A 16,110-nucleotide genomic window follows, 5' to 3' on the forward strand; every position below is an offset into this window, starting at 1 on the left:
TATAACGCTGGTTTATTTCACTTAGAATAATATCCTCCAGGTTCATCCATGTTGTCATAAATGGTAGGCTTTCCATCTTTTTAACGCTGAATAATACTCCATTCTATGTATACACCACATTTGCATTGTCCATTCACCTGTTGATGAACATATAGGTTGTTTTCATATCTTGGCTACTGTGAATAATGCTTCAACGAATATGAGAGTGCTAACATCTCCTCGACATCTTGATTTTAATTCTTCTGGATATATACCCAGAAGTGGAATTGCTGGATAATATGGTAGTTTTATTTTTAATTTTTTGAGGAATCTCCAAACTATTTTCCATAGTAGCTGAATCATTTAAATTCCCAGCAACAGTGTACAAGGGTTTCGGTTTCTCCACATCCTCACGAACACTAATCTTTTGGGTTTTTGTTTTCTTTTTTTAAGTTTTTGGCCATACTATGTGGCATGTGGAATCTTAGTTCCCCAACCAGGGATCAAACCTGCATCCCCTGCATTGGAAGTGCAGAGTCTCAACCACTGGGCGGCCAGGGAAGTCCCGTAATCTTTTGTTTGTTTTTCAATAGCCATCTTAACAGGTGTGAGGTGGTATCTTATTGTGGTTTTGATTTGCATTTCCCTGATGGTTAGTGATGCTGAGCAGCTTTTCATATACCTGGTGGCCATATATATATCTTCTTTGGAGAAATATATTTTTTAAGTCTTGTCCCATTTTTCAATCAGGTTATTTGTTTTTCTGCTACCAAGTTGTAGGAGTTTCTTGTGCATTTGGGATATAACCCCTTATCAGATAAATGGCTTGCAAATATTTTCACATTCCATAGATTGCCTTTTCACTCTTGTGATTGTTCCCTTTACCTTAAAGAAGTTTTAAAATTTGATGCAGTCCCTACTTTCTCACCCCATGCACAAAAATAATTCAAAATGGATTAAAGACATAAATGTAAGACCCGAAACCATAAAACTTCTAGAAGAAAACATAGGAGGTATGCTCTGTGACATCAGTCTTAGTAATATCTTTTTGGATATGTCTCTTCAGATAAAGGAAACAAAAAATAAACAAATGTGAATACATCAAACTGAAAAGCTTTTGCGCAACAAAGGAAACTATAAACAAAACAAAAAGCAGCCTACTGAATGGGAGAAGATATTTGCAAATGATTTATCTGATAAGAGGTTAATATCCAAAATATGCAAAAAACTCATACAACTCAATATCTAAAAAACAAACAACCTGCTTAAAAAATGGGCAGAGAACTTGAATAGGAATTTTTCAAAAGAAGACATAAAGATGGCCAACAGGCACATTAGAACATCACAAATCATCAGGGAATTGCAAATCAAAACCACAATAAAATATCACCTTACACCTGTCAGAATGGCAATATCTGTTATCAAAAAGACAACAAATAACAAGTGTTGGTGAGGATGTAGAGAAAAGGGAACACTTGTGCACTGTTGATGGGAATGTAAATTGGTACAGCCTCTATGGGAAACATTATGGAGTTCCTCAAAATATTAAAAATAGAAGTACCATATAATCCAGCAATTCCACTTCTGGGTGTATATCTGAAGAAAATGAAAACACTAACCTGAAAAGATATATGCTCCCATATGTTCATTGCAGCATTATTTACAATAGCCAAGATATGGAAGCAAACCTAAGTGCCCATCAGTAGATGAATGGATAAAGATACAATGGAATATTACTCAGCCATAAAAAAGAATGAAATCTTACCATCTGTGACAACATGGATGGACCTAGAGGCTAAGTGAAATAAGTCAGAGAAAGACAAATATTGGACTTCCCTTGTGGCGCAGTGGTTAAGAATCCGCCTGCCAATGCAGTGGACATAGGTTCAATCACTGGTCCAGGAAGATCTGACGTGCCGCAGAGCAACTAAGGCCGTGTGCCACAACTACTAAGCCTGCACTCTAGAGCCCACAAGCCACAGCTACTGAGACTGCGTGCTGCAACTACTGAAGCCCGCGCGCCTAGAGCCCATGTTCCGCAACGAGAAGTGACCACAATGAGAAGCCCACGCACCGCAACAAAGAGTAGCTCCCGCTCGCTGCAACTAGAGAAAGCCCACGTGCAGCAACGAAGACCCAATGCAGCCAAAAATAATTTTTTTTTAATTTAAAAAAAAGAAAAACAAATACTCTATGCTTTCACTTATATGTGGAATCTAAAAAACAAAACAGAACAAAACAGAAACATACTAATCGATACAGAGGACAAACAGGTGGTTGCCAGAGGGAAGAGGAGAGGGAGAGGACAGAAATAGGTGAGGGAGATTAAGAGGTACAGCTTCCAGTTACAAAATAAATTAGTCAGAGGTATGAAATGTAAAGCCTGGGGAATATAGTCAATAATTATGTAATATCCTTGAATGGTGACAGATCATAACTAGACTCCTTGGTGATAGTTTTAAAATGGAGAGAGCGAGTTCCCTGGTGGTGCAGTGGTTAAGAATCTGCCTGCCAATGTAGGGGACATGGGTTCAATCCCTGGTCCAGGCAGATCCCACATGTCACAGGGCAACTAAGCCTGTGCACCTCAACTACTGAGTCTGTGCTCTAGAGCCTGCGAGCCACAACTACTGAAGCCTGCATGCCCTAGAGCCCATGTGCTGCAACTACTGAAGCCCACGTGCCTAGAACCCCTGCTCCACAACAAGAGAAGCCACCGCAATAATAAGGTCTCACACTGCAACGAAGAGTAGCCCCTGCTCGCTGCAACTAAAGAAAGCCTACACGCAGCAACGAACACCCAATGCAGGCAATAAGTAAGTAAGTAAATAAATAAATTAATTACGTAATTAATTAAATTGATAGAAATATTGAATCACTATATTGTATGCCAGGAACTAACATAGTGTTGTAGTTCAATTATACTTCAAAAAAACCAAATAAACTTATAGAAAAAGAGATCAGATTTGTGGTAACCAGAAGTGGGGGTTGGGGAGAGGGGACTTGGATGAAGGTAGTCAAAAGGACCAAACTTCCAGTTATAAGATAAATATGTACTAGGGATGTAATGTACAACATGATAAATATAATTAACACTGCTGTATGTTATGTATGAAAGTTGCTAAGAGAGTAACAAAAAATAAACAAATGTGTTTGTTTATTTGAGAACAAAAGAGTTCTCATCACAAAGATGTCACAAAAGATGAGAACAAAAGAGTTCTCATCACAAAGAAAAAATATTTTTCTCTTTTTCTTTTATTTTGTATCTATATGAGATGATGGATGTTCACTAAACTCACTGTGGTAATCATTTCATGATGTATGTAAATCATATCATTATGCTGTACACCTTAAACTTATACAGTGCTGTAAGTCCATTATATCTCAATAAAACAGGAAGAAAATAAAAAGAAATTGAAGATGACAAACAAATGGAAAGATATACTGTGCTCACAGATTGGAAGAATTAATATTGTTAAAATTGCCATACTCCCCCAAACAATCCACAGAATCAATGCAATCCATAACAAAATACCAATAACATTTTTCACAGAACTAGAACAAATAGTTCTAAAATTTGTATGGAAACAAAAAAGACTATAAATAGCTAAAACAATCTTGAGAAAGAAGAACAAAGCTGGAGGTATCACACATCCTGATTTCAAACTATACTACAAAGCTACAGTAATCAAAACATTATGGTACTGGCACAAAAACACCTAGATCAATAGAACAGAAGAGACAGTCCAGAAGTAAACCCACACTTATATGGGCAATTGATCTACAACAAAGGAGGCAAGAATATACAATGGGGAAAAGACAGCCTCTTCAATAAATGGTATTCAGAAAACAGCTATCTGCAAAAGAATTAAATTGTGCTACTTTCTCACACCATATACGAAAATAAACTCAAAATGGATTAGAAACCGAAAATGTAAGAGCTGAAGCCATAAAACGCCTAGAAGAAAACAGGCAGTATGATCTTTGATATCGATCTTAGAAATATTTTTTTAGATATGCCTCCTCATGGAAGGGAAATAAGAGAAAAAAATTAATAAATAGGACTACATTAAAATCTTTTCACCGCAAAGGAAACTATCAGTAAAACCAAAGGCAGACTACTGAATAGAAGAAGATATTTGCAAATGATACATCTGATAAGTGGTTAATATACAAAATATACAAATAACTCATATAACTCAACATCAAAAAAAAAAACAAAAAACACCTGGGCTTCCCTGGTGGCGCAGTGGTTGAGAGTCCGCCTGCCGATGCAGGGTACACGGGTTCGTGCCCTGTCCGGGAAGATCCCACATGCCGCGGAGCGGCTGGGCCCATGAGCCATGGCTGCTGAGCCTGCGCATCCAGAGCCTGTGCTCCGCAACAGGAGAGGCCACAACAGTGAGAGGACCGCGTACCAAAAACAAAAAAACCCTGATTTTAAAAATGGGTAGAGGACCTGAACAGACATATTGCCAAAGAAGACATACAAATGGCCAACAGGTAAAACGATACTCAACATCACAAATCATCAGGGAAATGCAAATCAAAACCACAGTGAGAGACTTCCCTGGTGGTCCAGTGGTAAAGAATCCGCCTTACAATGTAGGGGACGCAGGTTCGATCCCTGGTCAGGGTCCCACATGCTGCAGGGCAACTAAGCCCAAGCGCCACAACTACTGAGCTCACAAGCCTCAACTAGAGAGCCTGCATGCCACAAACTACAGAGCCCACACACCCAGGAGCCTGTGCTCCACAACTAGAGAGAAGCCTACATGCTGCAAAGAAGAGCCTGCGCACCGCAGTGAAAAGATCCCTCATGCCTCAACAAAGATCCTAACTGCTATAACTAAGACCCAATGCAGCCAAAAATAATTAAAAAGAAAGAAAACACACACAATGAAATATCACCTCACACCTGTCAGAATGGCAATATCTGTTATCAAAGAGACAACAAATAAGTGTTAGTGAGGATGTGAAGAAAAAGGAACCCTGTGCACTGTTGGTGGGAATGTAAACTGGTGTACCCACTATGTAAAACAGTATGGAGGTTCCTCAAAAAATTGAAAATAGAACTATGATACCATCCAGCAATCCCATTTCTGGGTATTTATCCAAAGAATATGAAAACACTAATTTGAAAAGATATATGTACTCGTATGTTCATTGCTGCACTATTTACAAAAGCCAAGTATGAAAGCAAACTGAGTGCCTGATGATGGATGAATGAATAAAGAAGATGTGGAATATATATACAATGGGATACTACTCAGCCATTAAAAAGAGAAATCTTACCATATGGGACAACTTGGATGGATCTAGAGGGTATTATGCTAAGTGAAATAAGTCAGAAAAAGACAAATACTGTACGATTTTATTTGTATGTGGAATCTAAAAACCAAAACAAATGAACAAACATAACAAAGCAGAAGCAGACTCATAGATACAAAGAAACAGGCAGTTGCCAGAGGGGAGGGAGGTAGGGAGGAGATTAAGAGGTACAAACTTCCAGTTACAAAAAGAATGAGTCACAGGGATGAAACGTACAGTGGGGGGGGATATGATTGATAATTATGTGATATCTTTGTATGGTGAGAGATTGTAACTACACTTATTGTGGTGATCATTTTGTAATGTATAGAAATAGCAAATCACTACATGTGTGCCAGGAACTAACATAGTGGTGTAGGTCAATTATACTTCAAAAGCAAACAAACAAACTCTTAGAAAAAGAGATCAGATTTGTGGTTACCAGAGGTGGGGATGTGAGGAGGGGGAACTAGATGAAAGTGGTCAAAAGGTACAAGCTTCCAGTTATAAGATAATTTCTAGATATGTAATGTACAACACGATTAATATAATGAACACTGCTGTATATTATGTATGAAAGTTGTTAAGAGAGTAAATCCTAAGACTTATTGTAACCAAGCAGGACCCTGTGGAGCCTTGCTGGGGGCAGAGCCCTCCCCCATATCCTCTGCTTTAGCTCCTCTCAGAAGTACCTAGATAACAGTATCTGATGCATGTTTCCTGAGTTGTTTCACAGATGTGAAAACCCCCCACCAAATGGAAGGTGTCAACTACTTGATGACTATGAGCACATAGCCCTCAGGCCTAAGGATTGATAATGTTAACCCCTGTGCCACCACCCTGTTACCTCACCATCATCCAATCAGAATTGTGCAGGAGCTGATCGCATACTCTAGGACACCCTTCCCTCACCTGGCCCTTAAAAATGCTTTGCTGAAACCCTTCAGGGAGTTTGGGGTTTTTTGAGCTCAAGCCACCTGTCCTCCTTGTATTGGCACCTTTACAATAAAGCTGCACTTTCCTTCACCACAACCCGGTGTCAATAGATTGGAGATTGGCTTTACTGCACATGGGTGAGCAGACCTGAGTTTGGCTCCGTAACATTCTCATCATAAGGGAAAAAAACTTTTTTTTCTTTTATTTTGTATTCCTATGAGATGATGGATGCTCACTAAATTTATTGTGGCAATCATTTCATGATGTATGGAAGTCAAATCATTGTGCTGTACACCTTAAACTTATACAGTGCTATATGTCAATTATATCCCAATAAAACTAGAAGAAAAAATATTTTTAAAAATTATGTGCAATCATAGATAAATGTATTATAGCCATTAGCTATGACTGTATTAGGGTAATGCTAGTTCTGCAATAGGTAGGTAGATAGCTAGCTAGCTAGCTAGCTAGATAGATAGTATATAATGCCTACTATTTATTGAGTGGTAAGTGTCAGGCACTTTACCAAGAGCTCTTTATGTGCTATTTAATATTCACAATGAACTTAAGAGGTAGGGAATTTACCGATGAAGAAATTGCACAATACCATGTAGCTAAAGGTGGGAGATAGCATTTTAACACAGATCTCTCTGACGTCCCAGTGGAAAATTGACCACTACATTCTACCATGTCGCATAACCCCACACATCATTGGAAATGGTTTCTTTTATCCTGCTCACTTGGAGGCAAATGTCAAGATCCCAGTGCCTATCGATGGATGTATTTCTGGGAACTTAGGAACTTTTAGACTATTTCTCAACAAGTATTTCCGGTTAAGATAGGTCAGTTTCTAAATATCATCTATAAGTGATATATTACTTTTTATTCAATATTTTTATACTGAAACAGTTGGCCACAGGAGCAGGAGAGGCCCCCAAACCAACGCGTAAGACGCTGACACCTTGTGGCCTTTTTTATAAGGCCAGGTGTGCAGTCCAACACTGAGGATTGATTGCCCAGGACAAAATTCTAACCATGCCGGCCACTTTGCCATCCTTCTGTTGTCTTCCTACCTGTAACATCATTTTGTTTCTCCAAATATAATATTAGGAATGAATCAACACAGCAACATAAGAAAATAATATGAACTGAAGACAAAATAATAAAGTTATCCTCTCCTACTATTTACTAGTAGCATATCACCTTTATCAAGTTACTCAACTTTTCTGGGCTTGAAATTTTCTTATCTGCAAGATGGGGACAATAACACTCATCTTGTAGTACTGCTTTAAAACAAAATTAAAATATAAATGTAAAGATCCTGGCAAATTGTGGCCATGTGACAAATATTAGTTCCTTACTCCCTCCCCCTCTTTCCTAATCCTTCTTCCTTTCCTTGATTTCTAAGCTCTTCCCACTTAAGATATCCTAGTCTTCTGTTTTCTATTCACTTTCCTAAGTATTTTCGCCATTGTTCTTTCTGTCTCTGACTCCACCCTGTCCCCTCCCCCATCACACACACAGAACAGTGTCCATTAGTTAACCCTTACTTGGGTAAGGTCCGGCTCGGTAAGCCTCTCTATATTATCCAGCTAATCATCCCAAAACATCCCCCACTGGATTTCACTGAGCAGTTTTCCCATTACTAACAGCATTTTATGATCCTGAGTCTGGTACCCTCAGATTCTGCTTGTCCCTTACCTCTGACTCTTTCAATCCAACCCTGAGAGACCTGACACACACACCTCAACTCCCTCCTGACCTCACTCAGGCCACGCTCCCTCTCTCATTATTCACTCTGCTCTGCTCACTGGTCTCCTTCCATTTGCTGCTCCATTTGGCTGAAAGGCTGTCCTGGACATTCACACATGGTTTAATCCCCCACTTCTATAAATTCCTGCTCAAATATCACCTTATCAGAGACAACTTCCTTGACATTCTGTGTAACTATATAAAATAGCACAAACACACAAAACCCCAGTTTCCATCCCCTTTACCCTACTTAGTTTTATAGTACCTCTTACCACCCATAATATGGGTGCTGCACTAGAGCAAAGGTAAATGAGTTGGTAGCTCCTTAAAGCGTTCTTCTGTGGGAGGCCAAGGTTCACTTTGTGGGGCATTGGGTCCTCAGTAGTGGATTATTCCTGGAAACATTAATTATTACGTATGTTAGCTGATGATAACACATGTAAGATAAAGCTACAGAAACTCACTTTTCATTCTTGCTGCTGCCACTCCTAAGCACTTAGTCTACCTTCCCCGCCATATATCTTGGAATGTCTGCTTCTTCAGACATTCCAAGATATGAATTTATCTTGGCATTTATCATTTAGGGTGGGAATTCTAAACCCAGAATTCATGAAAGGGCTTCAAAGGATCCATGAACAACTTGAAATTATTGCTAAGTTTTGGGGATGTATTTGTTTTCTGGGGCAAGATTGACAAGATTCAAGGGGTCTATGACTCCCTCAAAAAGAAAAAGATTAAAAATCATAGTCTTAGAAATGACAGCACAATATTCCCCTAACTTAATATGCATAACATTTAATCATTCTGTAGTATTATCCTCTCTTTCTCAATAGCCAAACACCAAGAGTAATGGGATAGTATCTACTCATTGCTAGCAGACTGGCTGGCACCTAACTGATTCTCAATAAATACTTATTGAATGAATGAAGACTCCATGGTGGTAAGAGCCTATTAATTAGTCATTCTGTCCATAATCTTCATTGAGCAAGACTTGTTCTGGGGTAGAGGGTGTCTTGATAGATCCAGTTAGATTATTCACCATCTACAGATAAGGGAAGAATTAATCCTACTGAAAAACACAAACCTCACTTTTAACAGGGAAGAGCCAGTCACAATGCACACTGTAAGAGAAGTTGATTGAAGATGAAATAGCTAGCTGAACCTCAGAAAGGGAACAGTGAATGGGAAGTTAGGTGGAGTGAAATTCAGAAAGAGGTAGCTCCCATAACCAGAATTCAAAGAGTTTATAATCCTGGCAAGAATCAGGCTTGTCCAGTTAAATCCAATACTAGAAATTTAGGCATATGTTCAAACCACCTGTCCCATCATTAGAGACAAAAGGAAGTTGAAAAACCAGTTGGTTGAGGTTTATATTTCTAATAGATTAAGTATAATAAAAGGGATTTCTGGTATCTGTGTATTATGTTAGTTTTTAAGCTTTATATAAAAAAATACACTCTTTGACTCAGGTCATTAAGTTGCATTTACTGTGTGTGTGTGTATTTTATAGATTTTTGCATTTTATATTGAACAGATTTTAAAGAGATTTATAGATAGCAATAAGTACCCTTATTTTGTAGACCCCCTGTTTTTCAGGCAACAGCATCCTTCACAGTAAATAAAGGGCTGCAATAACAGCTACAAAACAGTGGTTCTTTGGCTCTGCTTCCATTCATTCTGCAGGAAAGCCAAACTTCCTTATTTTCTCTCAAATTGTTCTGTGAAGCCCCAAGTTCACCTGCAGAGCTCCTGTCTTCACCATTGTTTTTCCAGCTTGCTCTAGCTCTTGCTCTCTGCAGAAACCCCACTGTTTCTATTGAGGCTCAAAGGGCGGATGGACCTCTGGTACCTGCCCACATGTGCCTGCCCCAAGGCTATTAAGGTCCTACTTGAGGCCTTTTCTTTCTAAACCGTTGCTGAGGACTTCACCTTCTCTTAACATTGCCAAAAACACCAGCGCCAACTCCAAGCTCTGCTGAAACTTCCTGGTGTTCCAATACCACTTAAAAAAATTAAGAGCAACTTCTATTTTGTGTGTATGATATATTATTTATTATTTTTAATGAACTTTTTACTTAAAACACAGATTTTAAAAAACAAAAAAAGTTACAGAAAAATTACAAATACAGTACAGAGAGTTCCTGTATACCCTATACCCAATTTTCTCTATTATTAACATTTTACATTAATATGGAACATTTGTCATAATTAATGAACCAATATTAATGTTATTATTAGCTAAATTCATATTTTACTCATATTTCATTAATTTTTACCTGATGTCCTTTAGCTGTCTCAGGATCCCTTCCAAGATACATTACATTTACATTTAGTCATCATATCTCCTTAGGCTCCTCTTGGCTATGACAGTTTCTCAGACTCCCCTTCTTTTTTACGACCTTGACAGTTTTGAGGAATACTGGTCAAGTATTTTGCAGAATATCCCTCAACTGGAATTTGCCTTATGTTTTTCTCATGATTAGATTGGGGTTACATGTTTTGGGAAGGAAGCCACAGAAGTAAAGTACCATTCTCATTACCTCATATCAACGGTACACACTATCAACATGACATCACTGTTGAGGTTAACCTTGATCATCTGGCTGAGGTAGTGTTTGTCAGGTTTCTCCACTGCCAAGTTACTCTTTTCAGTCTTCCCCTCTCCCCCTCTTCCAGACTAGTCTCTTCGAAAGGAAGTCAATATGCACAACCCACACTTAACCAGTGAGGAGCTATGCCCAGCCCCTTGAAGGCAGAGTATCTACATAAATTATTTGGAATTCTTCTACACTGGAGATTTTTATATTCCCTCCCATTTATTTATTTATTCAATTATTTATGTATAACAGTATGGCTTTGTGGATAATTAATGTATACTTTGGGTATAATCCAATACTACTTTATTTATTGTATTGCTTAAATGGTCACTTTGGGCAGCTCTTTCAGTTGGCTACCATGTCCCTTTGACATAGCTCCATCTTTTTTATTTTGTTTTAGAACTTTTACTTTCTGGTACTAAAAGATGTTCTGGCATTACAGATGCTCCTGTATATTCCCTGCCCCAGTCCTTGAATCTGCCGTTTCTCCAAGGAGCCCTGGTTCCTTTTATGGGAGAATGGTATTAGAAACCAAGATCTGGGCAGTAGGTGCACTCATTGCTATTGGGGTATTCTTCCTTCTAGGCCCTCCCAGCTGGCAACGTAAGGAAATGTATGTGTGTATGCTAACCCATATATATACACACATAACTATAAATATTTCTGTATGTAACATCTGTATCTATATTAAGCTACACAAGTTCATACTGATATCTCCAACTGTAATTCATTACCATATGGAGCTTTCTAGCCTCTTCGTAAACTCCCACTCCAACAGTGAGAAACCTGGCTCCCACAATCTGCCATCCATTTACTTAATTATTCAATTCCAGTATATATATATATTGAATTCAGATTTGTTAACTTATACCCCATGGGTACACAACTTTTTCAGCTAGAGTATAGTGCTGATGTACAGCTCCTTTGGCATTTAATTTTACAGACTCCACTCATTTGCAAAGTTACTTGGGTCAGTACCTTTTCTCCCACCCCCGTCAGTGAGACTGTTTCATAGATTGATTGAATGATTTATTTTAAATAAATTTATTTATTTATTTTTGGCTGCATTGGGTCTTTGCTGCTGTGTGCGAGCTTTCTCTAGCTGTGGCGAGCGGGGGCTACTCTTCGTTGTGGTGCGTGAGCTTCTTATTGCAGTGGCTTCTCTTGTTGCGGAGCACGGGCTCTAGGCACACGGGCTTCACTAGTTGTGGTGCATGGGCTCAGCAGTTGTGGCTCATGAGCTCTAGAGCTCAGGCTCAGTAGTTGTGGCGCGTGGGCTTAGCTGCTCCGCAGCTTGTGGGATCTTCCTGGACCAAGGCTCAAACCCATGTCCCCTGCATTGGCAGGCGGATTCTTAACCACTGTGCCACCAGGGAAGTCTCATGTTTCATAGATTTATAATATAGTTAGATTATTTTGTCCCATCCTTTATTCCATTTTGGGATCCTCCAATCTCCTAAATTATTTAAAAATTTTGCATATATTAAGGTTCTATGGGTATATGCATGGTATCATATATCCATCATTACGGTATTATACAAAATGGTTTCACCACTGTAAAATATCCTCTGTGCTTTACCTATTCAATCCTCCGCCCCAATGAATCCCTACTGATCTCTGCTAATGTATTTTATGGCTCTATAGTTTTGCCTTATCTAGAATGTTCTATTAATAGAATCATATAGTTTGTAGCCTTTCAGACCTGATTCTTTCATTTAGCAATATACATTCAAGATTCATCCATGTTTTTGCTTAGCTTGATAGCTTATTTCTTTAAAAAAATTTTTTTGTTTTAATTGTAGTAAAATACACATAACATAAAATTTACCATCTTAACTATTTTTAAGTACACTTAGTGGTATTAAATATATTCATATCGTTGTGCAATTCATCATCCATCTCCAGAACTCTTATTATCTTGCAAAACTAAAACTCTATGCCCATTAAATAATAACTCCCCATTCCTCCTTCCCCAGTCCCTGGCAACCACCATTCTGCTTTCTGTCTCTATGAATTTGACTACTCTAGGTCCCTCATATAAGTAGAATCTTACAGTATTTGTCTTTTTGTGACTAACGTATTCCACTTAACATAATGTCCTCAAGGTTCATCCAACTTGTAGTATATGTCAGAAGTCCCTCCCTTTTTAAGGCTGAATAATATTCCATTGTATGTTTATACCACATTTTGCTTATCCATTCATCTGTCAATGGACATGTGGGTTGCTTCCACCTTTTGGCTATTGTGAATACCTCATCCCTTTTTCTCAGTGAATAGTATTCCACTGAATGGGTGTTTCCCTTTAGTTTGAATTTTTTTTTGCAATTGCAGCCCTTTTACCTTATGACAGAAGCATGAATCCATGGAGGCTGAGCTGGAGGCTGATCTAAATGACAGAGACCATGATGCTTTCACCCTTTCTTCTCCTTTCTGACAGTGGCTCACATCCTTGAACCAGGCTTGGGGACTCAGCTCTCTCTTAGCATGGCTTCTTTCCTAAGATACTCTAGGAGCTATATATAAATAGAGTCCTGAAGTCCTGCTCCACCAGTCCTCCAGCAATGCTTGAATCCTAAGGAGATATAGCATAGGCTCCAGCTGGGACCCCTGATGGAGAAAATGGAAGCACAAAGCAGTAGTCATTCCTTAGTGGCTGTTATAGACCAAATTGTGTTGCCTCCCCACAAATTCATATGTTGAAGGCCTAACCCACAGTGTGACTATATTTGGAGATAGGACCTTTAGGGAGGTAGTGAAGGTTAAATGAGGTCAAAAGGCTGGACCTCTAATCTGATAGGACTGCTGTCCTTTTAGGAAGAGCAGAAGACACCAAAGATCTCTCTCTTTCTGTGAGAACACAGAGGAAAGCCACGTGAGGACAGAATGAGAAGGCCACCGTCTACAAGCCAGGAAGAGAGATCTCACCAGAAACGAACTCTGGCACCACAGTCTTGGACTTTCAGTTTCCAGAATTGTAAGAAAATAGACATCAGTTGTTTACGCCACCCTGTCTATGGTATTTTGTAATGTCAGTCTTAGCGGATTTATACAGTGGCAGAACTGCACCTAGTACTCAACCTGATTCCAATTTCAGAGTTCTTTCCATTCAGAAACATTGTGGGTTTTTTTTCTTTTCTTTTTTGATTTCTATCATTTATTTATTTTTTTAAAAAAGGCATATATGCAGAACCAGTGTTTCTCAGACAGATTGCAGTGACTGTGCTTGTGCTATCTCCTAATCCCTTTCATATCCTCTAGGATGATCAGAGAATCAGTCCATAGGTGTCCTCAGACTATAGATGTCAGTTCCCAACATTGAAGATAGGTTGTACAACATCAACATTAACAAGCCCTGATTTTCTGCTGCCATGATGGACTGAGATGAAAAGATTTCCCTGCTCCCAGTCTCTATTTTACTGAAAATAGGGAAGCTAATTTTATTTTTTAAATCTGAGGCTGTCTCATTTTCTCCTCAGATATCTGTTTTATTTTCACTGAAATTCACAAAAACAAAGTTCTAAAATAATTCCACATCAACAACAAAATTCGTATTTATTAATTATTGGAGATTGTCGTATTGAATTCTAAGAAGCTACAGAAACATTGCTTTTCTTTTCTTCTATTAGAGAAATATGAAAATAGAGATACTCACCTCTCCTACCCCCATGACCAGCTCACAGGACCTGAGCACTTCAGCTGTTTATAAGTTATCAATACTTTTTTTGTTCAAATAAATGTAAAGTTTGATGAACCTTCCCTCCACACAATGGGAAAAGAGCAACTTTACAGTATAGAAACCTGGCAGACAATACCTTCATCAGGAGCTCAAAAGTAATTAACATCAGTAATAGGACAAACTGAAATCATGTCATCTGATAGGATACAATGTGAAGAGCATCCCATCATTCCTGTGGTATTCCTGTCATAGATACATAACCTGAAACTAACATCTAGGCAACATCAGACCAACCCAAATTCAGAGAGGTGCTACAAAATAACTGACCTGTAATCCTCAAAACTGTCAAGGTCTGCAAGTCAAGGAGGGACTGAGGAACTTTTCCAGACTGAAGGAGATTAATGAGACATAATGAGTAAATGCAATGCATGATTCTGAACTGAATCCTTTTACTATAAAGGACAGTGCTGGGAGTATTGGCCAAACTTGAATGGAGTCTGAGGGATAGATGGTAGAAATGTAAACAATGTTAATTTTCTGATTTAGTTGATCTTATTGTGGTTACATAGGAGTATGCTGTTTGAGGAAATAAACATTAAAATATTTAGGTTAATGGGACATCATAATAATATCAGCAACTTGCTTTCAAATGGTTCAGGAAAAAACAGTTCTTTGTATATACTTGCAACTTTTCTGTAAGCTTGATATAGTTACAAAATAGTTTTTTTAATGTAATGATTCAGATCTCTTCCCTAAAAAGTGGAAGACTGATGGTGTATGTATATATATATATATATATATATATATATATATATATTTTTTTTTTTATTTTTTTTTTCTTTTTTTTTTTTGCGGTACGCGGACCTCTCACTGTTGTGGCCTCTCCCGTTGCAGAGCACAGGCTCCGGATGCGCAGGCTCAGCAGCCATGGCTCACGGGCCCAGCTGCTCCGCAGCATATGGGATCTTCCCGGACCGGGGCACGAACCTGTGTTCCCTGCATCGGCAGGCGGACTCTCAACCACTGCGCCACCAGGGAAGCCCTGATGGTATATTTATAAACCACTTGATCAATCTTAGTATTACCAAAAGTAGAACTATACATTATATGCCTTAAGTACACAGTGACACTTATGAAGTATTTTGCCTTAAAAAAATAGAAAAGAAAGAAACTAAACTTAATTAAACATTTAAATGTAGCTACGAGTTTGGAAGAAATGCAAGGGATAGAGGAAAAAGTTAAATGACATCATGTAGAAGCAGTCAGCCAAATCCAGAATGTGGGACATTTTACAGAACAAATGACTTGGTTTCTCCAATAAATCAACAACATAGACTAAAGAAAACTAAGAGGTGCAATAATTTTTAAAGAATGGGTTTTGTTTGGATCTTAAACGAAAAGACATGTTTTTAGTCAATCGGAGAAATGTGAATTTGGACTGGGTATTAAATGATATTTAGAAAGTATCGTTAATTTGTTACATGGGACAGTAACATAGTGTTTACATTTTTAAAAAAATATCTTTATCAATTAGGGATGCAGCCTAAAGTAGTTGTGTGTAAAATGACATTTCAGTCAGGTTTCTAGCAGAAAACAGTAGCAATCAAATCAGGTAATTTAAAGAGAATTTAATAAAAAGGATCCTTTTCAAAGATGCAGGAAGACTGTAGGGAAACTAGAAGGGATAACCCAGTACCCCTGGACTAGTAATAACAACTGTTAACACCCCTAGGCCTAGGGGTGAGGAAAGGGTGTGGTTATCAGAACCCAGAGACAGAGAAGTCTTGTGACAAGAAGTTGTGACATTTGGTTGAAGGATACACCTGGCTGCCACAAACCCTCAGAAAGGGAGCCAGAAGA

The 16,110-nt window shown here is 38.5% G+C and overlaps 1 long non-coding RNA gene across 3 annotated transcripts in view; it reads right to left on the bottom strand.

Annotated features, from left to right (window-relative positions):
• LOC113607802 (uncharacterized) overlaps positions 1-15,000 on the bottom strand; it is an 88,360-nt gene extending 73,360 nt beyond the window's left edge. For all 3 annotated transcript variants that reach the window (XR_003428082.1, XR_003428081.1, XR_003428080.1), the window contains exons 1-2: positions 12,915-15,000; positions 8,243-8,372 (exon numbers count right to left, since the gene is read on the bottom strand). This is a non-coding gene — a long non-coding RNA (uncharacterized LOC113607802). The remainder of the gene's footprint in view (positions 1-8,242; positions 8,373-12,914) is intronic.
• Between the last annotated feature and the right edge of the window lie 1,110 nt (positions 15,001-16,110).

Source organism: Aethalodelphis obliquidens, unplaced genomic scaffold (genome assembly GCF_003676395.1).
Source record: "Aethalodelphis obliquidens isolate GAN/ISIS:26980383/991018 unplaced genomic scaffold, ASM367639v1 scaffold50, whole genome shotgun sequence".
In the NCBI taxonomy this organism is placed as follows: domain Eukaryota; kingdom Metazoa; phylum Chordata; class Mammalia; order Artiodactyla; family Delphinidae; genus Aethalodelphis; species Aethalodelphis obliquidens.